The following is a 26,197-nucleotide window of genomic DNA, read 5'->3' on the forward strand; positions in this document are numbered from 1 at the left end:
AGCTCAGAAAAACCCAAGATGGGTCTTCATGACTTCCTTTCTTTTCTTGTAACTTTTTATTATCCAAGTCTATGGTACCAATGAAGAACCAATACAATTTACTCCTCTTTTTTTTTTAACCTTTTCTTTAAGAGTGGAGCACAATAATGACTAAGTGAGGTATTGTCTATATACACTAATCCAAGCATGTAAAAGACAGAACAAAGAATAATCAAATCAAAGCCTAAAGGAAAAAGATCACAAAGAACATTAAGAACATGTTCAACACTGACATAGAATTGTCATTGCAAAGATAGTATGGGATATGAATTATACATATTTTATACAGAAAAAAAGTTACAACCTCTTCTAGACTTCATAAAAGAAAAAAATACTAGTGGATTAGACATAATGAAACATTTTCTAATATGCTCTTCTTTTGAACTTCTTTGTGACTACCAAGAGAGTGTACAGATTCTGGGATAATACAAAACACTTAAGAATATTTAAAAACTGTGGCTAATTGAGGTCTGTAGTACATCTATATTTTGCAGTGATCCTAACAATATGTTGTGTGAGTGAGTTGTTACTCTGCATGCCAAACAGAACATATCAGCAAGACCCAAACAACTGTAGCTTGATAAGTGCTGGTGATGATGATGATGATGATAGTGGTGGTGCTGGTGGTGATGGTGATGATGAGTCACAGACTTAAAAGCAATTTATATATACTAATTTAATTTTCTCAAAAGCCCTGAAGTGGTTACTATTACATTCATTCCTATTTTTACAGATAAGGGAGCTAAGGCATGAATATTTAACTAACTTTCCCAAGAATTAATTTGGAATTTAAGGATCATAGTAGCATAGCTTCCATAAGCCTTAGTAAGACTTTATAGTACTTTCATTGCTACTTCCATTGTCGTAAGAAGAATTAAATGCCATGGTCAAGAACAGGAAATGCAATGCTATCCTTTTCACAGGTGTGTGTTGAGTTTTTTTTTAGGTTTTATGAAAAAGTCTTTTTTAGTTACCCTTCCAAAGTCAAAATATCCTACAATTTTCCATTTTGAATATGTGCCACATTCTTTTTATAAGATAACCCATTCAATTATTTTGGATCTTATGAAATCAATCTTAAAAGGTGTCTGGGAATTTCCTTTTCCTCCTGCAAATAGTCACTGTGTTCTTGCTTCTGTTTTGTTTTACCCTTTCCATCTTGTCTATAAAGGCAAGGAAAAACAAAAAATGACTTGAGGGGACGTCCAGAGATGAATAAGGATCGATTGTGTCTTTTCTGCCAATTCCAGTTCTGGATTTTGTAGATAAGTTTTCATGTTGTAGGTTTATGTTGATATCAATAATTAATCAATCAAAGAAAAGCAAGATCATAGATCCTTTTTAATTATCTGCAGTCTTACAGAATAAAGGAGGACAAAAAATGATGCACATGTGTTTCTCTGACCATTTCCATGCATAGCCGGATGAGGGTTCAAGTATTATTCCTCTGACTTTCAAACAAAAGTTAGTGTCTAAACTGCTTGGAAGGGGCCTCTCTTCCTGTCTCTTGGCTTTCTCTTTGTTCCCATTTCTTTCCTGTTTTCTTTTTTGTCTTTCTTTCCTTATCTCAATGTCTCTATGTCTCTCTCTTGTTTCCTAGCTCAAGTGCATCATTTTCTGCTATTGTGCTTAAAAAACTTGGCTGCAGGGGCTCTGAAATGAATAAAAATGTAATCCTCACTGTGCCCATTGTGCGCTCTCATTTGTTTTTGCTGTATCGATTTATCAGCGGAGGGAAATTACTTGCTGGAAGAGAGGATGCCAGTCAGAATGACATTTATTTCATAGTACAAGGAGGCTCTCCAGCGTGTTTCCATGTAACCCAGATATTGGAGCTGTAAAAGGGCTTGTAACAAGGTTTAGTGCTATGATTAGATCGTGTGGAGCACCTTGCTTTCATAACAACAGGCACTCTGTAGGAGCCAGGGCCTCGGGTTATGGTCAACCCTTTTTAAAAAAAAAAAAAAAAAAAACATAGATACAGGATTCAACAATTCTCTCCCCACCTAAACTGTTTCTGTTCCAAAAGCCAAGTCTTTCAGACTTACAATAATAAAAGAGGTATATTTTTAGATGCCTAAAGCTTTCATAACATCAAATTAAATGCAAAAATAGATGAAACGCTTGCCTATTAATCCCTTTAACTTTTTTTGCCCTTTTCCCTTTATTTTGGAGAAATTGTTCCATTTTAATTCACCAAAGCGAATCTTTTCATTCAGTGATTGTAACTTACATGTGCTGAAGGCTACCAATTACCTGTGAAACCAAACACATTCTCTATGTAAAAACTAAGGCATGTGTGGTGAATTGTAACAGCAGCTGGTTTGGGCTGAGGTAAAATTTCATAGGTCTTAGCAATTACTCTTATAAGCCTGGCACTTTAGGGAATTAACTTCGTTCATTGTCTTCCTAATTTTCTTCTGAGATGATTAAATCGAAATGTTTGTTATAATCACCTTTTCCACCCTGCAGGAGAAAAATGAGTCTCCTTTCTAAGGGATATGTTCATTTTTTATAAAAGTACATAGGAACTATTTTCTTTTCTTCACCCCCTCCTCCACTTTTGAGATTTTATCATTTTGCAATGTTGGCAAAGGCAAAAATGATTGAGATTTGTCGAATGAAAAACAAGTATTAAACTTAACTTGACATATGAAACAAAAATCTGCATTTTTAGCAGACCTTCCTTTTAGTAACTGGGTTTATGATTCTGAGGTATGTTGGGTTGTGATGGACTACATGCCTTGTTAGTTCTTTTTTTGATTATCTAACCACTCCAGTTCAATAAGAACTGAAAGGTTACCTTTAAGAAGAGTGGAATTTCCACTCTAGATTTAGATGTAGCATAGATCATTAGACCAGAGACAAAGCTATTTTATTATATAGTTTATAAATGTAGAAGGTATTTATTTTTTGGAATTCAAAGAGTTCCTTTCAATATTGCATAAGGGGTAGAATAACTTCCTGCTCTTCTGAATTGGATCACTGACCTATATACACCAGTGTTCAGTCATCATGTCCCTTGGCCATTAATTAGAAGGATATTAACATTTTTATCAGTTACATAAAAAACTAGAGTAAAAATGAACAGAGGCAATTTCCTAAACACCAGGTTTATACAAATAATAGCTGAAGTCTGTTATTTATCTGGAAGTACAGTATGTTTACTATTTAAATCGTAAGAGAAATAAGTTTTAGTGTGAGTCTCAGCTGACTCACTTAGCATGTGGCTGTTCCCAGACACTGCTGCACAATACTCCCTTGAGTGTCCGATACAGAATGAGACAGCTACCAACTCAGGAAATTTAACCCTGGAGCTTGGTTTTTACTATAATACTCAGATGTTCAGTCTAACTAGAAAAGATTACAGGTATTAAAGGTCAGTGAAATGGAATCTGACTTATCTCTTTCTGAATGGAAAGGACCATCCATTTGAAAGCAATAAACAATACTCAGCATTGCAGACCTGCCTCTGTTAAGTGACTTTCAGTTAGCATCAATGGAATGCCCAATGGAAAGATGGGGTGTTTAAATTAAACTTAGGGCCCCCCTGGTGGCACAAGGGATAAAGACACAGCACTATGAGGTAGTCCACAGCCACTGCAGTGCAGTATGAGTTCTATCCCCGCCCAGGGAGGTGACCCACGTGGCACAGCAGACCTCTCCTGACTCCCTTTACTGCTTCCCTAAGCAGTATATTTCAGTAAGTCTGCCTGTTCTGCTCCTCACTGTGCCTCTGGTGAATTCTCTCACTACCCACATCTCTGGCCTGTACCCCAGCTCTTATATGCACAGACAAATAAATCTTTAAAAAATAATTAATTAGGGCCTCCCCGGTGGCGCAGCGGTTGAGCGCTGGGTTGCGAAGCTGCCCGCAGCCTCTGCAGCGCTGGTTCGACCCCCGGCTGCTGCCCTGCCACCGGGCGAGGGTCCCACGTGGCGCACAGACCTCTCCTGCTGCCCGCTGCTCCTCTCAGCAGTGTACTTCGTCACTCTCTATGTTCTACTCTCTGCTCTGGCTCTGGTGAATTCTCTCACCCTCCCGCACCTCTGACTGTACGCAGTGCTTGTATAAATAAATAAAAATCTTTAATAAAAAATTAATTAATTAAAGTTACTAGACCTTGGTATACATTATCTGAATTGGACATCTATTTGGGTACCTTCCATGATAATTCTTAATGAACTCACTTTATATCTTTGAGTGACTTGACACCCTAAGTGACTAAGCGTACTATTTAAAAAGCTAAATTAAAATGGAGTTTTGAGAAACCCAGTTGTCCATCTTATTATTTGTTGAGTTCTTCTAAGCTGTTTCAGAATTTCAAAGAGAAATGCTGCTGCTTTTAAATTTTAACAAAATCCTATAAAGGCTAAAACTTTTAGCAAGATGGTCAATTTCTCTGTTCCAGTGTCATTTTCTGTGCCTGCTGGTATTAATGGAAAACCAAACTTTTGCCTTGTGTAGGCTGTGTTTCAAAAGTTCTCTAGCTCTTGCTGGAATAATAAAGGTTAAAAATCACTAGCTGCAAGTGATCTGTGCCTTGACTAAAATCCCCTCCTTCACATCAGCTTGGACTAGGCAGGCATAAATACTGCAATGATAGTGTAAATTTTAATAGGTGAAAAATTTTTATTAGAGAAGAGTCTGCCTCATAAATGTGTGTGTGTTTAAACAGAGTACAACTTTTTTCATCACAGATTTTCAACTTTCAGTTCATAGTTCTGATACCACCTCTGCTTTTCTGTACTTCAAAGTGGAGGTGTTTTTAAAAATAAGCATTTTACAATGCAGAGGGGCACAGCAGATATGGTGGAAAATGGAGGGTGGTTTGGCCATGGGTTCGTGTGGTGCCCTGCATCTGAGGAGGTGTGATCCTCTGCCTTTAAAGCAAGATTGTGTTGTAAACCTACGTTACCTCGATAAAATAAAGTATGAAGAACTTTTAAAAATATAGGCAATTTATATCGGCTTCTGAAGTCTTATATTTTTGTGATTTAACTATTGTTTCCTAACTCCTGTGAGCTCTCTTTCACTGAATTGAAAGGCAGTGCTTGGTCTAGTTCAACATGGAGATATACCTATTTCTCTGTATGAAGGAGGAGGGTTTCCTTTTGGCCTAAATATCCCCATACCACCCTCCACATTTTTCATTCCTGTAGGAAATCAACTTGAATGGAAAGGGAAGAAAAGCACTAGTATCAGAAGTACCAGGGAAAAAATGTGTTTTGAAAGGATTTAGCAAAAGAAAAGACCATTTAGTCTGAACGTGGTAGTAGCTCTCAGGGTGAGAGGCTGAGGTTAAATGTGCAAGCGTGGGATCTGAGTGGTTGCAGTGAGGTGGTTTCCAGCTGCAGCGATTCCAGCGAGGCTGATCAGAGGCATGTTGGCCTGGGATCTCGCCCCACTCTTTGCGATGCCTTGTGATTGTGAAGCAACGTATGTGAACTTGCCTGGTTGACAGCTGTCAACTGTAAATGGCCATATGTAATGATGAGTAAAGTTGTTGTCAACTGTCAATAGGCCATATGTAATGATGAGCACAGTTACAGGCTGCTGTCTGATCCGATGTAAGATTAGGGAAAAGAAACAACAGTGAAACCCATCCCTGAAAGGTCAGATAGGATTTTTTAAAAAAGGGCTTATGTTATCTTTCTCTTAAGCACCCATATTTCTGCTTGGACCCCACTTCTCTATAGATACATATTTCTCTTTCATCAATACTGACTCTATTTAATGGGGCAAGTTTTATCAACCTTAAATATCAAGGACTTGAAGCAATGATTGCACAAGGGAACATTTTAATGGAAGAGAATTTGATTTGTTGGGCAAATATAAGAGTATGAAAGTCTTTATTGTACTCACTCTGCCCTCCCCAGGACAGAGAAAACATTTCATTCAAGACTAAGCATTTCCTAAGCACTGTTCTGTGCAGGGTGATGTGATAGGCAAGTGTGAAATTACTGCTTCAGGACAAATACTATTGTCAGTTCAGAGAAATGATCAGTGGCATGGGCATGATGGACTGATACAGCTTGCAAGTCATTCTCTTTGGCATCTTTTTTATTAAAGATATGTGTTTTTAACCATCAGCTCCACTAATGATCACTATTGTGTGATTTCTTAGATTTTCCCTGGGCACCATGGTCCTTCAATTATTTTAATGAAAAGATCCTCTACATCATTTACTTTGTGACTGTCATACTTTGACCTAGAAAAAAAAAATCATTTGAGAAACATAAGCATGCAGCCTTAACCAAACCAGAAAGAAAGGCACTATAGAGAGTCCTGCCCAGCCAAGAAGCTACAGTTAAAACATGCCGTGAAGGCAAGAGGGGGAGAATGTGGGCCCAGCAAGGCTGAACAACAGAGAAGAATAGAAAGGAACTTCTGCTTTCTTCCATCGAAATAATTAACCAGTGGGTTCCAACTCTTTGTGCCCAGCTTCTTGAAGACTTCAATCTACTTATTTCAGAAATGCTGATGCTCTGAGTATGGGGATTGGAAAAGGATTTGCTCTCCAACGGCAAGTCACCGTATGCCCAAACCAGGCTGTCCTGTGCGTGGGTCCTGTTTAATTCCACCAAAATGAGCTTCCAGCAAATTCTAGTTTTGTGCTTCCCTGAAACATAATTTGTCACAAACATTTATTTTCCAACAAGTTCTGTAAAACTTCATCTTGAACAATAAGTCCCAAAAAGCTTTCTCCTGAGCCCTAAACTTTAAGAGACAGTATTAGGAAATCATTCTACGGATCACGTCCCGGGCTTTTCCACTAGTGTTTTTTTTATATATAAATTTTATTTTTATATTCCCCATACAATTGCAACCCCCTTATTTTGACCCCAATCCCTCCTCTCCCCGCCCCCATAGAGTGTCTCTGGTTCATAGTTGTTTGTTGATTTTGATTTTCACTTTCTTATAGTTATTCTTTTTCCAGGTCCCTTATTTAAGTTTTCTAGATTCCTGCTATGAGTGAGACCATCCGGTATTTTTCTTTTTCTTTCTGGCTTATTTCGCTGAGCATGATCCCTTCCAGAGCCATCCATGTTGCTGTAAATTGCATGTGTTTACCTTTTTGAATGCTGAGTAATATTCCATGGTGTATATGCACCACATCTTCTTGATCCAGTCATCTATTTTTGGGCATTTGGGTTGTTTCCAAAGCTTAGCTATTGTAAATAGTGCTGCTATAAACATAGGGGTGCAGGTGCTCTTAGGAATTGATGTTTCTGTGTCCTTTGGGTAAATACCTAGGAGTGGAATTGCTGGATCATATGGAAGCTCTATGTTTAGTGGGTCAAGAAATCTCCACACAGCTCTCCATAATGGTTGGACCAGTGTAGGAGAGTTCCTTTTTCTCCACACCCTCACCAACCTTTGTTGTTGCTAGTTTTTTTAATATGTGCCATTCTCACTGGTGTAAGATGGTATCTCATGGTAGTTTTGATTTGCATTTCCCTGATTACAAGTGATGTTGAACATTTTTTCATATGCCTGTTGGCCATTTGCATTTCCTCTTCAGAGAAGTTTCTTTTTAGCTCTTCTGCCCATTTTTTGACTGGATTATTTTCTTTGTTTTTGTTGAGTCTCATTAGCTCTTTTGTTTGTTTGTTTGTTTGTTTGTTTGTTTGTTTTTAAAGATTTATTTATTTATACAAGCACTGGGTACAGTCAGAAGCACGGGAGGGTGAGAGAATTCACCAGAGCCAGAGCAGGGAACAGAACAGGCAGACCGAAGAAACACACTGCTGAGGGGAGCAGCGGGCGGCAGGAGAGGTCTGCGGGCCATGTGGCACCCTCACTGGCGGCCGGGATTGAACCGGCACTGCAGAGGCTACGGGCAGCTTCGCAGCCCAGCGCTCAACCACTGCGCCACCAGGGGAGGCCCTCCACTAGTGGTTTTTGAACTGTTGTCTGCGGGCACCACAAGGCTTAGCCTCTGTGGCCCCCACGGAACTTCCCCAGCCCTTTCTGACAGTGCCCTATACTTTCTCCATCCAGTCTCAAAAGACTGACTCTTCTGCCCTGCACCTTAACACAAGCTCTTCTCTCTTTCTAGACAGCTTGCTAGGCAGTGTCTTTTTCTTAGTGGACTCAGTCACTGAACAGATTTCACTTCCAGCCTCACTTCTTCAGAGAGCCTTAGATCGAGTCTTGATCCGGCTCCCTATTAGGCACCCTCATACTGCATTCCTTTCCACCAGAACCATCTCAGTCTGGAATGACACCCTCTTTTTTTTTCTTTTTTCCTTTTTTTGGTCTTCGACTGATTCATATTCATCTCTCTTCCTTGGAACTCTGAGTTCCAAGCCAGAGACCAGTCTGTGTCTTCTTCCCTTAGTGTCACTGCCTCTGGCCATGTCTGGCACATGGAGGATACTCAGTAAATATTTTTTTGTGCGAATGAGTGTCCTTCTGTGACATCTTCAAAAATAAATCACTCTTGTACTTGAAGGCTGGTACATTTTCCTTGAGGAATATTCATGCAGGCCTTTGTGTATTTTTTAATATGATCTTTAAATGCCATCATATTTCTCTGTTGAAAATGATTGGTAGAAGCCCTGCATTTTTTTGTTCCCAACTGTTAAAGCTTCTCAGGGTTTGTTTGTTTGTTTGTTTGTTTGTTTTGATGCGTTTTTCATAAATCCTCTTTCCCTTTATCATTTACCTGTAGTTATTTTACTTTGTATCTACTGATAAGCTGTCTCAAAGCTTTTTGGAAGTATTTGGGGGTATACAGTAATAAATAAGTGAGATGAATCAACCTCAGGCAGCTCATTTCTCTACACGTATACACTGGCATTGGAATGCTTTATCTCCATGTAAACACGACCCTAGAAGAATTTGATGATTTTTTTTTTCTCAATTTGTGGGAAACATTTTTTAAATTTCTTTTACTTCGCACCTGTACACTACTTCTCTTCCAAGAATATTTAAGCTTTAAGCACTTTCCAATCATTACTTGATTAGCTGCCAACATGTCAGTGTTTATAATATGGAGGAACTGAGGCAAAAAGAGCCAAAATTTCAGAATTAAAAAAAGAAAGTTGATAACATGAGAATGTATTCCTGGCTTTTAGTGTCTTGCGGTTTTCACTCAGGTGGTATGATGGTAGGTTGATAATCGTTGATGTGGGATTCTCATTTTAATTTACTTGAACTTTTTACTTTTTTGTTTAAAATACTGAGTTTTATATGACTGGTAATGACTGATAGTACCATCATAAAATATTTTTCTTCAAACATCCTTTAACAATGAGTGACCATAATAATTTGAGAAAATCAACAGAAAAAATAGCCAAAAATTTGAAATAAGCTATTTTTTAATTATCAATATGTGATGACAATGTGGGCAATTTAAAAAAATATTATTAAATATAAGCTCCATTAAGACTAAAATTAAAATTTTAAATATATGAACAGCAATTGTATGATGTTGAAGATATGAATTTCAAGGTCAAAGACTGAATTTGGCCCAAATATTTATACTAACCAGTGATAATATTATACTAACCAGTGATAATAATGTGAGTATGTGCACTAATACACATACAGTACTGAGTACATATGCAGTTCTACATTGAGGCCTTTTTTCTTCTGGATAAATAAACTAATTTTTTTCACAGGTTAAGACAAAGATATCTAAAAATGAATATTTTCCCCTTTCAGTCACTAAAATGTCTTCTCTTTAGTGTTTATTTATTAAATTTGAATTCTGCATTTACATAGATCTTTTCTTAGCAACTCTGTCTTCTACTTGTGTTACACCTCATTTGTTATTACTGAGCCAATTTTTTTGCCTGTCTGGTTTGAGTTTGAGTTTTAAATCTTTTTTTTTTTTAACCTTTTTTTTTTTTTAAAGATTTATTTATTTATACAAGAACTGGGACACAGGTCAGAGCCACGGGAGGGTGAGAGAATTCACCGGAGAGAGTGGGGAGCAGAACAGGCAAACGGACCAAGATACTGCTGAGGGAAGCAGCGGGCAAGGCAAGAGAGATCTGCCACCCTTTGGGGCCGGCCAGGAATTGAACCGGCGCTGCAGAGGCTGTGGACAGCTTCACAGCGCAGTGCTCAACCTACTGCGCCACCAGGGAGGCCCTGAGTTTTAAATCTTGTTAAAAATTAGCTGTTTTGCATCAACCAATTCTAGATGTGTGTGTACGTACAGACACAGTTCTTTCTCAGCTGATTAAGTCCTCAATCAATTTGTAATGTTACAAGTGTATTAACTTGTCAGCCTGTTTTTGTTAAGGTTTCCAGGAGTAGAGTAAAATCTGAGCTTAGGTTATTAGTTAATTGAATTAACTTCTCCAGTTCAATCTAAGGTAGGTCAAGTTGTTTTGTTTGTAAATTCCTTAAGTCTGTTGCCAGTATTTCCTTCTTTTTAAAAATTGTTTTCTATTTCCTAGTTCCTGTGTAATGAGCAAAATCAAGAACACATTCACTAATCTTTATTGGAGTCCTGTTATTTGTTAGGCATTGCCTTAAACTGGGGATTACAATGGCAAAGAGTAAATGGAAAAATCCTCAAAATCTCCCAAAACACGAATCATGTTCATAGCCATCATGGAACACACAGTCTAGTGATAAGAATAATTAGTGCTAGGGCCTCCCTGGTGGCACAGCGGTTGAGCGCTGGGTTGTGAAGCTGCCCGCAGCCTCTGCAGTGCCGGTTCGATCCCCGGTCACTGGGCGAGGGTCCCATGGCGCGCAGACCTCTCTTGCCGCCTGCTGCTCCCCTCAGCAGTGTGCTTCGGTCCTTCTGCCTGTTCTGCTCCCTGCTCTGGCTCTGGTGAATTCTCTCACCCTCCCGGGCTTCTGACTGTACCCAGTGCTTGTATAAATAAATAAATAAATCTTAAAAAAAAAAAAGAAGAATTAGTGCTAGTTAAATAGCTACACAAGGCAATATAAAATTGTGTCGGAAATAAAAACTACAAAAGAAAAGAAAACACAAATTAGCACTCTCAGAGGGAGGATTGACTTAAAATGAGATGTTTAGACAAGGCTTTTTCCTGAAACATGAGCTATACATACCAGCAAATAATGTAAACAATAGTGATGGTCATAGAAAATCATTATTGATCATTTATTGTGTCCTTGGCCCTGGGATAGGTGTTTACCGTGGCCATGGGATAGGTGTTTACCTGTGCCAACTTATGTGATATTCCCGAAGATCCTGGGAAGATGGCATTATCACTCACCCCAGTTTGCTGAGAAAACTCAGTGCTGAGAAGATTCTGACCCAGTGATCTGCTCCAGTCCCGCAGTATTTGACCCTTCCTGTCCGTCCTACCAATACGAGGCAGGGGGTCAGTGTTCCAGGCAGTCTGTGCAGGGCCCTGGGATGACAAGAGAGAGTAGACATCAGGAGGGGCTGAGGGAGAACCTGCTGGAGAATGAAGGCAGAGGAAGCCAGCAGAATAGGGTCCTGCCTCCTTCTGTTTTCTGTGCCTTTCCAGAGGCCAGTACTCCTCATGTGTCTCTACCAGCCATGGGAAGTCATCTTTTTTCGGGGTATAGCTGGTCACTCCTGGCTCACGTTTAAATTTCATTTCATTTTATTTATTTATTTATTTATTTATTTGCGTAGAAAAACTGGGGTGTAGACCAGAGGTAAAGGGGGTGAAATTCACCAGAGACAGAATGGGGAGCAGAACAAGTGGGTTTACTGAAACACACTGCTGAGGGGAGCAGTGGGTAAAACAGGAGAGGTCTGCTGCGTCATGTGGCTTAGCTCCTTTGCTGGGGATCAAACTCAGGCCATATCTGTGAGAGCACTGAGACTTAACCTGTAGGCCTCCAGGAAGGCCCACTCCTGGTTCATGTTTAAGGGCTTCTAGCCAGGTGTACTCTAAACTATATGGAAAATCGCCTGAATTTAAGGTTAGAGATTTTCAATGCAACATGCAAAGCGAGAAGCCTGTCTTCTTCCCCCTTCTCCTCCTCCATAGATGGAATATTATGATTTGGCATAAAACCACCAACCCTTATACTAATTTGCCTACATTCAGAATTGAAATCTTCCTATTATGATAGGGGTTACCTTGGTTACCTTCAAATTGATGTGTTAAATGACTTCAGCTCAGATTCACTTAATAACCCTGATATAAGAAATACTTAGATCATGTTTGGAAAAATATCACAATTACTTTTAGTTATTTTAAAATTAAGAATATTTCTAGCCAGATGGAAATTCCAAGTATAGTTAGATGGAAAAGCTATTATTCAATTAATACTAGGATCTACTTTCTGGGGTTGCTTTAAGGGGCTTTCAGTCTATGTTATAATAATAATTACAGATGTAATTTAAAAGTACATATTAGCCATATGTATAGTTAATGAAAAATCCTGTTGCTCTTTTGATCAATGATTAGTCAGTTAACTTGTCCTATATTACTACAATTCTGTGAGGTAACTTAGGGTTTTTGAATGGCTTTATTTCATTTTTACATCCAAACTATACATAAGGAGTAATGCATGGATTGGTTGTATGAAAAGATCGACCATTCATAGAAAATGAAAATTCAAATTATACAAATGTTTGGCAAGTTAAAAATAGTATAGTTCATATTTGGAATAACAGCTTCAGTGTTAATTCTTTTTCTCTTCGAATGACTAAAAAGCTTGTTATTGAGCATTTTCAACTTTTAATGTCTTGGTGACAGTTGAATCACATAGAAGATAGGAATTACTATTATTACCTTAAATTGGAATATTATTTATATATTCATAACATTCAGAAAATTTATTTAACCTAGAAAACTTTATAAACTCTATGAAACAAAGGATATAATACAGATTATTTACAAGTTGGACATAAAGAAGTATAGTTTGGGTTATTAAAACCTTCATAACTTGCTTCCAGTAAATCTTGTTCTCAAAATAATATATGTTTTGTGATATGCAAGAGAATGAGCTAGAGTTCCAAGTTCACAGCATCATACTTATATTTTTCTTTACTTTTGTTTTTTAAGCTTATAGGAAAATATTTACAGTCATGGGATTACAAAGGAGAAAATAAACCCTCCCAAGTTGCATTTTCCCAGAGACAACTACTCTGTCTATCCTTTTCCCTTTTCCCCCTCCAAATGGTGTCACAATTTTAATACCTTTTCATGGGCATTAGTGTTGTTTTCCCTTACTTACTTTGACAAATATTGCTACAAGTGAATATTTACATGTGAATTTTAATTCATGTGTTTATTTAGATAGGAGAAATCACTAAAAGTGAAATTGCTGGGCTGAAAAATCACATACCCTTAGAATTTTCAGATACTGCCCACAGAAATCACACAAATTTATACACGCTGACTGTATCTGAGGATCTTGTCTCTCTTCCCCGCTTCCCCAGCTATTAGCACTGAGTATGATCTTCTTTTAAAATTGTATCCATTGCACAGAAAAATGTTATCGTAGTTTTAATTTTTATTTCTTTGATTATTACTGTACACATATTTGGAATACAATGGAATGGTATATGAAGAGGAAACGATCTGTATTTGCATCGTTCATGGGAATAAAGATCAAGTTGGTATAGAAAGTTGCAAATGGAATTTTCATGTTAGTCTATTTCACATCTTCCAGTGTTTACAAAATGCCTTCTGTAGAAACAGTTTGCATGTCATGACATACATTGAACTGCTGGCTTCAACGGAGGAAGAAGCAGAACTGTAGCAAAACCTTCTTTATAACGAAATTATTTTAATACCTTTCAGGCAAGAAATTAGTTTCATCAAGAAAATTGATTTAATTTAGGAGTGATGCAGTATTTATAGCCATAACCAGGTTAAACATTTTTTTCACTTCAAATCAGAAAATTGCTCCTAACCAGTATATAACTCCAAATCAATTAGTTCAGTTTAAGGTTTTCATATTTTATTAATATTCCTCCCATTTGTATATTTATTCTTCTGTGCAAATAAGTCTTTGAGGTTTGTATTTAGCTTTATAAAATAGATAAAATAACTTAGGATGACCAGCTCATCAGCCAAAGAAGAATTTGCATTCTTTACAGTAATGAATGATTTGGGGATTCCTAGAGCTAGATAGTGATAAATGATTTTAACAAATCTTTCTGCTTACTTTATTTTAAAAACATCAGTTGAAGGGCAATCCAGACTATTGATGTCCAAAAAATGATGACTGCTGCCTTTCTACCTACACCTCTAGGTCTTAACGGCACAGTTCTGGAATGGCAGCCTATTGAGTTAGAATATTCCATTGAGACTGAAAATAAATTTTTCCCAGTGTCTTCTCCAGAGATACCTTTGCTCATCAGGAGACTGCAAGCTAGAATGAAGTTTTGGTCTGCAGAGCACATCTTATGCAGCAGTAGTGAAAATAAAAACTAAATTTTAATATTCATTGAGTTTCATTTTAGAACATCCCTGGATGTGAGCCTTAGTTCTGAATTTACATGACACCCTCCCACACTATAATCGTGACCACTAACAGTGATTGTTTTAAATTGTTCTGAATTTTATTCTTGTTTTTTTTAAAAAAACCTTTTTTACATTGTTATTTAAAGAAATTTGAAATCATAAAATAAGAGCAAAGACATTTCTGTAATCAAATCAAGCAAAGGCACTCATGCATTTAAATCTACTTATCTATATCTAAATAATTTTGAAGTTGTTTTCAAACTTACATTCATTTAACTAGTAAACTTGTTGTTTTAGTTGCATTGCTATATCCTTGTACTATACTTTATTTTTAATTTCAAAATGATGTGGCTTACTTATAAATAAGGGAAATCTTGACTAAAATCTTTATTTCCAGTAAGGCATGCTTAGGTATTCTCTGCTGTTTGAGATTTATAGACACCAAGGGAGGGAATTCACAGTACATCAAATCAACCTTTCTATTTTGTGGCACCCACACAGCAACTTAAGTAAAACTCTAGCCATAGAAAAGAGATTTAGTGACCTATTGTTTCTAAGTCTTGTCATTAAGAAAAATCTGCACAGCAATAAGTATCTTGGTTTGAAAATTTAAATTGCATATTAATTTTCATAGAAAAACAGAAAGACTGTATGAAAAGCTATACAGTCATCGTAGCTGTTGTTTATTAGTAGCAACCACTTTGTGGAATCATGTCATTTTTCATATGAATTTCCTCTACTGTCACCAAAGGTAAGAGTTCTGGAGTGAAATTCAGCTGCCACTCTTGCCAGTCTGTGATACATAGTTAGATATCAGCTTGTGGTGGAAAATGATGTTTTGTTTTCTACTGATCGCACTGGAGTGTGGGAAGGGTCGCTAACGTATGACCTATGTATGAATTTGTCCAATAAAACGGTAGTGTGTAAAATGGAGGCTTTCAATATTTGTATATGTTTAAAGATTTCATTTTATCATCTGAAATCTTGGCATTTGTATTTGAGATACAGCAGAGCCATATCGCAGTACCCTGAATCTTTATACAGAAAGCTGGTTGCTCTTTGGGGAAAATGTGATTTTATAGAATACATTGCAACCTGACACCATGAATTTTCAGCATCAATATTGACAAATGAAGAGCAAGAAGCAAACAGGGGCAAGTGAGGTGTTTCAGTACAGAGTGGGGAGACCTCTGATTTGGAGCTACCAGCAGCATCATTGATCTGTCATTCAGTAACCGTGACCCCATACTAAAATCAGAATTTTAATTTCAGGCTTATGATTTGCTTATTTCTTACAAATGAAAGAAATAGAAAACAGTTTAGACAAACAAAAATGAATTTGGGAGACAGTTTAACCTGAATCTGACCACTGCTTGGAGTCTTTATTTTTTTAAAATAGATGTTCAGGCAATAAATAGGATTTCAGTGCATGTCGCAGTGAAAGATCTCTTTATATAGTGCCATAACATTATGGATATAAAAAGATACATACATTGTGCTAAAATTAGCATAAGGCTTTTTATCTGGGGCTTTGTATTCCCTCTGTGGCAACACAGTTTTATTCCTTATGTCTTCTATACCGTCATCAAATACATATACTTGGGACATTGGCTTGAAAGGGGATGGTCAGGTTAAATCACCTTTTAGATTAAAGGTTAAAAAAAAAAGAATTAAAAAAATAAGTTGCAGAAATGGGTTCAGACATTTAGAACCATCTACTCATTCTATGATGAGACTTTTCCTAATCAAAAAACTTTGTTTTCTTGTCTTTAGCCACTGAATTCCACTTTCTCTTCTAAGTGTAAACTGGCAGAGTACACGTTTCCAAGGGCTTGTTCCGTGTGAAGTTTTTCAGGTGATTTCAGTTTAATGCAACCAGATAATTGTAGCTCCAGGGCTTAGTTAGATTGTAAAACTGCTAATCCAGACAGTATTACCTGGTCACATGTGGTGCTTATATGGAGACACCTCTCCCTTTAATGCTCTCTCCCCATGCTGGTGATTTCTAGTTTTCAGTCCTATAAAAATGAGGCTCACCAGGCCAAGATTTAAGTCTAGGGGAAAATCAGAATTATGCAGTTTGGGGCAACAATGAGAAACCTGAACTCCTTTGCCAAAGATACGATGTGATATTTTTGTGGCATTACATTATACTTTGCCCCATGTGTCCAAGAAACTTGAGTAGTGAATTTGAAAATAGTATTTTCTTTTTTGTTTAAATGAGCACTGCCGCTGCAGGCCTACTGTAAGCCTTATAGTTTTACCAGTGACAGCAGCAATTATTGGTGGGATTCTCCCTTTCAGTGGAGTCATTCATTTAGTCCACTCAGAGCCTCTTCTGAACAGCTGTTGCCATGCAATATTGAATAATGATAATGGTGGGATGCTAAAGGTGGTTACCTTTTTCTCTGCCCCTAGCCAAAATTTGGTATTTCCATTGTAGTTAACCTAGAAACAGATAGTTGTGCATAAAAGAGAAATTTGTCAAACCTTTTTTAACTCCCTGGACCACACGGTAATGAACTACTGGGGGGCAGAAAGTAGCAGTGGGGAGTGGCAGTTCACATGCCATCAAGTCTTTCTATGCGGACATGGAATGTTCCAGATGGGCAGAAGTCTTGCTTCCGAGTACAGTTTGAGATGAACATGCAAACTGCAGTTAGGATGTTGTGGTGCCCAAGAGTAGGACCAGCAAGAGGGTAAAGTGAGATGTGTAGGGTAAGAGGACAGGCAGGAAGGTAGGAGTTGAGAACTCAGGTATGGGGTTCAGGCAGCCCCTTATGGTATGAGGTGTCCAGCAGGGGCTTTGTTCCCTCTGCGTGTACCTTTTCTTTCGGTGTTCCTCTTCGTTTTTACGTCCTTTCATTTCTTCTTCCTGACTCCCTGTGCCTTTCTACTACACATCCTGGAGGGATGGATGCCTTGTTTTACTCTTAAAAAGCCCTCATCTGATAAACCTCTTGTGGGAACTTCTTGTTTGTTTTTTAATTCATGTGGTGTTATCATGGCTGTTAACTATACTGAATTCTCTGTGTAATTCTAGAAGAAATCTAACTGGAAAACAGTTTCCACTTGCTTTTCCTTTTGGCACCATGGACCACGGGGGACTTCATTGCACTCCAGCTGAGGTTGCCCACACAGAGACCTTTGCCTTGTTTCTTGGTTGTTGTGGCCCACCAGGCTCCCTTCTGGCCATGAAAAGAAGGGTCTTTTTCCTACCCTGGCCATTTTCCTTTTCCAAAGCAACACTTTCCTCAGTGGTACAAACCTGTGTATTGGTGACTGCACTATCCTAATAGGAGGGTATAATGGCAGGAGAAGGAAGGAAGGACAGAAAAGGGAAAGGCAAATTTTCTTCTTTCATGTTAAACATGTATTATTCCATGTTTCCTTTAAAAACATAGAACTTTAAACTTTAAACACATAGGTTTTGTTATCCTAAATGAGAATTAGGGTGATTTTAGTTTTTGATACCTTCTGGTCACCATAAGAATCTGAAGTGATTCTTTTGGTCAAATATGAAAAAAAAATTGATTTACTTGAAATGTTTCACTTTAGCTTTTTATAAGTCACTGAGTTATATTAATGACCATTCATGCTTAATTCTATAGAGAATTTATTGGCGATAACAAAGTTAGCCCAAAATACTTTGTATAAACAAGATTTTATATGTGGAGCTAGTAATTAAATGAGATAGCAAATGAGTTTATGTATATTGTTTATATTTCAAAGGCACAACTTGATTTTTTTCAAATATTTAACAAGTACCCTTAACTGTAGATTGGCATGTCAAAAGGAAGCATCTAACAAAGATTTCCAGGCCTGGAGTTTAAGTTATTCAAATTTTAAGTTAATTCAAAGGAAATTACAAAATAAACTTTGACCTCTAATTGCTAGAATATCTATAATTAGAATCCAGTACTCTACATACATGAATTAAACTTGCTTTATTGGTGGCTTTGTTATTGACCAATGAGTTCAATTAATCAATTAATTTGATTATGCATCAGAGTGACCCAGCTAGGTCTTTGGTTTTAATTGTAGAAGATTGAAGTTTATAGTGTCCCAAATCTTGGATAACAGGACCCTAGGCCGATCTGGAGATTCTGCTTTAGGAAGACTCATGGACACCCCACTCCCCATACTACCCCCATCTACCACTGAAGTAATTTGACAACCCAGACTTCCAGTGGATGCCTTTTCTCAAGGGATGCCCTGTTTTAAGCTTCTAGAAGATGCTGAGCATTCCAGATCTGTGCTTTGGCTTTTTGGGGGGTTTTTTGACATGTAGATACTGACCTAATTTGGGGATTGAGGTTCACCTTTTATTGAACTCTGCAATGTGTTTATTCTGCTTTTCTGCTCCCGTAGCACATTATCTGAATAAATGACAAAATATAAGCTAATATCACAGTGGCTAAAGACTGAAAATTTCCCAACCAAAAATGGGTTTGCTCTGCAAACTTCTTTAACTCTGCCACCTTGCTTATCTCTTTCTCCTGATCTCCACTACTGCCATTCACAGCCCTCCAATTAGAAGATGTGGAAACTAAAACCAAGTAGCCATGTCTGTAATTCAAGCCAACACGCACTCACGTGGTGGCAGGTGCTGTGAGTCAGAACTGAGCTCTTCGTGCATCTCGCCCAGTTTCTTGCCCGCTAGCCTGCAACAAGCTCGAGTTTTAAAATGCTTTCCCGATGAAATGTTAAATTTCATCTTCACAATTTTTCAAATTTGTAGATGCTAACTCTTTTATCATTAATAAATAGATTTAATGTGATCAGTTAATATATTAAATTAGAACACCGAGCAATATTCCTTAGTGCTCTGTACACAGATTGACAGAGTGCAGAAGAACCTCATCTGTCCCGTCATCTGATTCTAGTTACTTCTTTAATTACTCTTGGGACAAATCACGAAAAGTCATCTCTTAGTTATTTTTTCATAATTTTTGACTAATTACAGGAAATCTTGTATACAAGTAAGCTTATTTTTAAAAATCACTGTTTTACTCTTGAATACATTAAACAGTTAAATTTGACTAATTATGGAAACTTAGATATAGATGAAAATTATGTGCCATTAGCATATGAAAGTGCCTAAATCTCAAGTTATAATTAAATACATGAAAAACTAAACACATATGATAAAGATAAACATTCTGCCCTTCCTCTTCCAGGTCTTGCTCACAAGATTCATTTTATTACAATAATTCTACTACACGGGGTAGAAGGTATATGTTAGCTCATGTTTTTCCAAGATACTATCAATCTTGTGTTAGCAGAGTACAAATTAATACAAAGAATCTGTTTTCATTTTCTTAATTTTTCATTTATTCATTGGCCCCTTTTTTGCGTGTGTGTGACCCTCGCGGGTGGCTGGGGATCGAACTGCAGCCTCACAACCCAGCGCTCAACTGCTGCGCCACCAGGGGAGGCCCTCATTGGCCCTTTAATGAATAAACCACAGCAATAGTTGCAGTCTGGTGATTTCTAGTAATTAGAATAGGTGTGAACCAAAAATAAGGTTAGAAAAATTAAAATTATTTTATTAATCTGTGCCTCTGAGCTCTTAAGCTTTACACATAAAACAACTCTAAAGTCTTCTTTCATAGGCACAATGATTGTAATCAGTTTTAAAAAATATTTCCCAAGCCCACCAGAGAATAATGCAGCAAATGAGAAAGATGCAGGGCATTCTGAAGATATCCTGGAGTTAGACAGTGCAGGGGGATAGCAGAACAATATAGAAAGTGGAGCCCGTCCTGCCCTCATCATAGATTAGCCACGTTTGGTGAAGCACTGGCTTTCTTCTTCCTCAAGACTGTTGACATTTGGGGCTGGAATGTTGTTTTGGGGGGGATGTTGTGCATCTGGGGGGGGGGAAGTGATCTGTTTCAGGATGTTTAGCAGCAATCTTGATTTCCATCCACTAGATGCCAGTAGCACCCCCCAGGCCCCCCAAATAGAATTTTCTCCAGACTTCCTAAGGCCTCCTGGGGGGCCAAATCTACTCCTGCTGAGAAGCACTGGGGTAGTATTTAACAACTGTACAAACCTTGATAAACCTTCAAAATATATTTGTGATATTCCTTATATAACTAAAAGCCATCAAAAAGTTTATCTTTAGCTCTCTGTCAGATGACAGGAAAATATATGATATATTTTAGAAAGCTCTAGATTCTAGTGACTGGAGTTTTTTTTTTTTTTTTTTATTTTAATTGCAAGTTCTCATGTGGTAAATGTCAGAAATTTAGGGATAAGGAATCCTTTGTATTCCTCTGATTCTGGAAAAATAAATTATTAATTGTCATTATTTTATGATATTTGCCTAATTATCTAGTCAATTTTGATAGGTTCTCTGACATGGTCCCTTAAACTGATACTAAAGTGATATTTAGGGCCTCCCCGGTGGCGCAGCGGTTGAGCGCTGGTTTGCGAAGCTGCCCGCAGCCTCTGCAGCGCCGGTTCGATCCCCGGCTGCTCCCTGGCCACCGGAGGAGGGTCCCACACAGCGTGCAGACCTCTCCTGCCACCCACTGCTCCCCTCAGCAGTGTACTCGGTCCTTCTGCCTGCTCTGCTCCCCGCTCTGCTCTGGTGAATTCTCTCACCCTCTCACGTTTCTGACTGTACCCAGTGCTTGTATAAATACAAACAAAACAAACAAACAAATAAATAAATAAATAAATAAATAAATAAATAAATAAAATAAAGTGATATTTAGTTTCCCCAGCACACAATGCAGGACAGTAAGCTGAACAGTCTAGCAAAATAGGAGGTTGGCCTGAGAGTCCATGTTTACAGATTTGAATAGCCAAAACAGGCAGTGCATTGAGAGCCCATGGAACAACATAAGTCTCCCAAAAGATTGCTCTCAGTCATTTGGAGAGTAGGTTGTACCTTTCCTTTATCCTTTTGAGTATATTTTCCTAAATAAAAATCATAACATGAGCTGCAGTCTTTTGATGTGTTCATAATTGAACATACTGGAAACGCTGCCTGTGTTCTCCAGCTTGTTCTTTCTAGGGATCTATTTTAAACATCTATCTGATTATTTAACGCCAAGTATGCATATAGGCCTTCCTTGTGCTGGCTCCATCATATCCAAATGGGATCAAATAGCACAGCTGACAGTTCCGTCTATTGCATTCATATTTTCAATGTTTTGAATTCAGAAAACTTAAATTTTACTGGCTAGGTACTCCCTTTTCAGACAACCCAGGGTTATGGGAGATTGGCTATCTGACTTCTGCTCTCTCAGACTGAAGTTTGCTTATGCAATAGAATGTCACAGTTGCATTCAGCATTACCACCTTTAATGTTTTCCCTTTACCCATTTTCACAATTATACTTTGATCCTCTAGTTCTGTAATTTCTACTTAACTCTGTTTACCGTAATTTTATTTCATGATATTAATCTCCTCGGGGGGGGGTGTATTTTTCGTATATTAATTTTTCTTCCTATTTGCTTTGTCGTCATGATTGCATCTAATATTTTTATTGTATCATTTTCATTTTTTAAAGACTTATTTATTTATACAAGAACTGGGGTATAGGCCAGAGGCACGGGAGGGTGAGAGAATTCACCAGAGACAGAGCAGGGGAGCAGAACAGGCAGACAACCAAAAATACTGCTGAGGGGAGCAGCGGGAGAGTCAGGAGAGGTCTGCCACACCATGTGGGTATCTCCCTGGCTGGTTGGGAATCGAACCCATGCTCTAGAGGCTGTGGACAGCTTCACAGCACTGCACTCAACCCGCTGTGCCACCGGGGAGGCCCCATTTTCATTTTTGATTGTAAATTTTCAGTGCATTTTGTACATTTTTATTATAGTTCATATATGTGTAGTTAGTAGATTCTATGAAAATTTTTCGTTTTTATTCTGTTTCTTTATATTTATTTTAAAACATTAATTTTCTCATTTCTTTAGGAGACTATTATCTTGAATTTTTCTACTGACTTTTACTTTTTTGTCTTTCAATAATCCTACTCATAAGAGGAACAGCTATAAAATCTATGCTCAGAGAAACAGTTTCTGAATATTTTGCTCCTCCAATCCCCTAAAGACTACTCTAAAATCTCAAGTGTCAGAAACTTAACAGTCTATAGGGGTCAGACAGAACTGGTGAGGACTGGGATGAGCCCAAGAGTTTGCGTCTGTCACATGGGCAGCTTCCATTTAGTACCAGGAGATTGCTGCCATGTGGAAGGATGGTTTAGCATCACCAGATCGTCCAAGTTTGCAAAAGGTGTCAGAAATATGAATTCTCTCAATTTCTAAATATGGAAAATACTTTGGAAATTGTTAATACCATGTAGGTCAAACAAAATGCCAAACCGTAGTATCTAGCTACTTCTCAAATCTATTGCATAGGACATTAAAGTCAGATGATATTGCCAGCCAGCACAATAGTTAATTAAATTAAAAGGTTCACTCTTCTCAAATCACTCTTAGAGTTAGAAATTAGCAATATTTAGGTGTTTCTCTGTCCCAGAGAACTTTTCTAGGAGTTATAACCTTAATGATTACGATTCTTCCTTCTTTTAGGAATAGAGAATTTTTTTAAATTTTGGATACTTGCATCCAGGAGATATTATTAGATTTCTCTTTATGTATCGTCGTTTGTGAGCCTGTCTTATTGTTAGTTGTTATTTTGATTTTTATATTACTTGTAGAACTCTTGTTAAATGTCAAGGAAATTCCTAGAATTATCCCCAAATTGCCTTAAGCCAGAAAGATTAGAAAAAGTTATCGAGAATTATAAAGGATAGTGTGAAAGTAGCATATTGTATACATAGAGAGATGAGAATTGTTGAATGAAGTGGAAATTAATTATCTTTGGAGAAAATAACATAATTTTGTTTGCATGATATATTAGTAAATAGAAAAAAATATCAGACAAGGTGAATGAAAGCAGGATGAAGTTGTTCAGAAAGTTAGAGAATTATGAAATCCCAAAGGAAGTGGTTATCTGAAATGCCTTGTATTTCAAACTCAGTACTGTTTTAGGAACAATAGATGACAGTCAGATTGAAAGTAAATTGATGGGTTTCTTCAATACTTTGACATATGTTATATCATTCAATACTTAAAACAACCCTATGGAGTAATCAGGAGAATTGTTATCTCCATGGAAACTGAGACCATGGAGATTAAACAATGTTTCCCAAGACACAGAATTGGTTTTAGATGTCAGGAATATACCTTTACACCCTTTCCTTTCTAGTCTATCATGCTCTTCTGCTATTCAGCCATATCATCACTAATAAATGACAGTCATATTAATCATAAAAATGTCCTGGGGAGCCCCTTACCCTCTGGGTTTATGTGTGGAAACACTCGATGGGATTCTCAATGTGTCTTTCACTTCAAGGTGGAGTTGTTTCCCACCGCCCCTGGTTAGCATGTTCAAGCAGCCAATGGTAAACCTCTAACTCACTCTCCCTTTTGATTATATTATATTTTCAGTTGGTTGAACTATATGCTTAAGAATTTTTCTCCTAGAGTTGAGTTTGTGGTTGAGCTTATTAAATCTAAACCCTTCATATTAAATAAATGAGAAGTAAGGGAAGCTGTTCTAAAACATAATCCTGGGCGATTTTCTTGTTTCATCCATTTGTAGAATCTCCTCTGATTGTTTTAAGAATATACCTTGAAAACAGAAATGTAAGCCTTGTCACTGAGCTTTAAAAATAGCCCTAGTGTGGCCATTTTTATCTTAAATTTGAAGAAGGGGAATAGAGTCTTCAGCCCCTCTAAAGAATGGCTCTTTTCATCCCACTGGTACATCTCAAAGCAAGAGCTCCAATGTGAAGCAGTGAGAGCTAGGGCTTCCTCTCCATGTAACTTGTGACTGTTTAGACATAGGGAGAAGTCCCTGAGTTGAATTCTGCACAAACACAGAATGCAAAATGAGTATGAGGCCCTCAAGAATCAGGCTTTATGACTCAGAAATTCACTGGATTTTCAACATAATGTTTTCTATTTATAGCTTGTCAAAAAATCCGGAAGAACAACAGGTCAATAGCATGACAGTGTGCTTAAGCTATTGATATAATATTTATGTGTATTTATATAGAACTTACCCTGAGACCCCTGAAAATTGCAAAATTTGAGCTCCGTGTCAAGACTGACTCTGTGATGGAGAACAGATCTAAGTGGATTTATTACTGCTGGGACAGTGTGGCTTTGTTTTCTTTCCATTCTTTGTTTTTATCATCTTCCAGTTTGAACCCTGATCCTGAGAGTGACAGCTCAGACAAACAATTAGTCCTTTTTCATTCAGTCCATCCTGTTCACTCTCCTTAGCATAGCATCCCTCTCTCTCCAGACGGTTGCATTTTTTTCTGGGGGTAAACAGTAGGTGTTCCACATATGAGTGCTGTGCCTTGGTGCGCTGGGCTTGGGTGTGTTTTTTCTGCTGTTCCTGGCCATCGTCAATTAATTAAAAGTAGACAGGAGCCACAGAAATAGAAAGTTTTCCCTTTTCTCCCCCATCCTTCTTTCTTTTTCTCCGGGTAAATAGCTAGTTCCTTTGTCCCTGGCTGCACTATTTCATTTCTGCCATCATTGTCCTCATTGTTCTCTGAAACAGGGGGGGTCTGGGCCAGGAGCAGCAAGGTCTCAGCTAATGACGGGAAGTCTTTAAAGTTTGCGCTGCATTTCATCTTCTCTGGGAGTTTTAGGACGTATCCAGTGTTTGATCCCCACCGCGCAACTTTGCTTCTAGTTAATTAACAGATCCCCCATTACACACTCTCATCTGGAAGCACATGGGAGGCCTATTGGGAGGTAATTCAAGGCCAATCTGAGTGATGGCAGGAATTAGAGAAATCAGTTGTTTTAGGGCTAATGTTCAGGAAATAAAGATGTCCCATTTTAGAGATCACATTTGAAATTTTTGGTTTTTTTCCTTTGCTATAAAAAAAAAAACCCAAAAAACAAGATAAGGGAATTATTTTGTCCACATAATCTGACCATGACTGTTCAGGGCAGTTTGAACTTAGGACTCTATAACTGCCTGGAAGAAAAACAATAAAAAGGAATAAAAGAAGACAGACCATATTTTGTGATGTAGCAATGCTAACAAGAATTTTGTTCTTCCTTTTATTTCTAGCAGTCTCTTTCCTGCCCAGCCCATTAGCCAGGTCACCACTGTCCACAGTCATGTTTCCAGGACAGAAGAGGCAGAATAGCTGGCAGGGGCAGCTCAGTGGCAGCTCATTTTACAGCCAGGTCTGACTCCTACTTTGTTCCTGTGCTGTTGCTTTTGTTCCAAGGACGTCAAAGTGATTTGCAAATAATAAATGGTAGCATCAGTATTAGGATCCCTTTCCCATCTAGCCTCTTGCCAGATGAACATTGCAAAATAAAGCCAACCTGCCCAAAGGTAGAAGGTGGCAGATGAGTTGCCAGACGCAGAGCCCTCTTGGGTAAGCTACTGTCCCAGGTCGCAGGTGGCCCCAGTTTTTGATGGCATTTGAAAGAGGAATGCTTCCTTTCGATTTCTTATCCTTCTCTAGTTTCCCCAGCCCTATGAGCAATGACCCCCTTTATCTAATGAATTAGGAGCTACTCCTGCCTTGCAATTCTCAGTTCGACACTTGGCAATGAGAATCAAACCGGGGCTATTTAGTGCAGCAGTAAATGGCCCGCCACATTAGCCCCCTGGCATGCTAAGCTATTAGGTTGTTTTACTGTTGTTAAAGTTACATTTGTTAGGTGGAGTTGCTGCCCTTCCACACAAACTCAGCAGTGCCTGATGC

The sequence above is a fragment of the Talpa europaea genome (assembly GCF_964194135.1).
Source record: "Talpa europaea genome assembly, chromosome: 15".
In the NCBI taxonomy this organism is placed as follows: domain Eukaryota; kingdom Metazoa; phylum Chordata; class Mammalia; order Eulipotyphla; family Talpidae; genus Talpa; species Talpa europaea.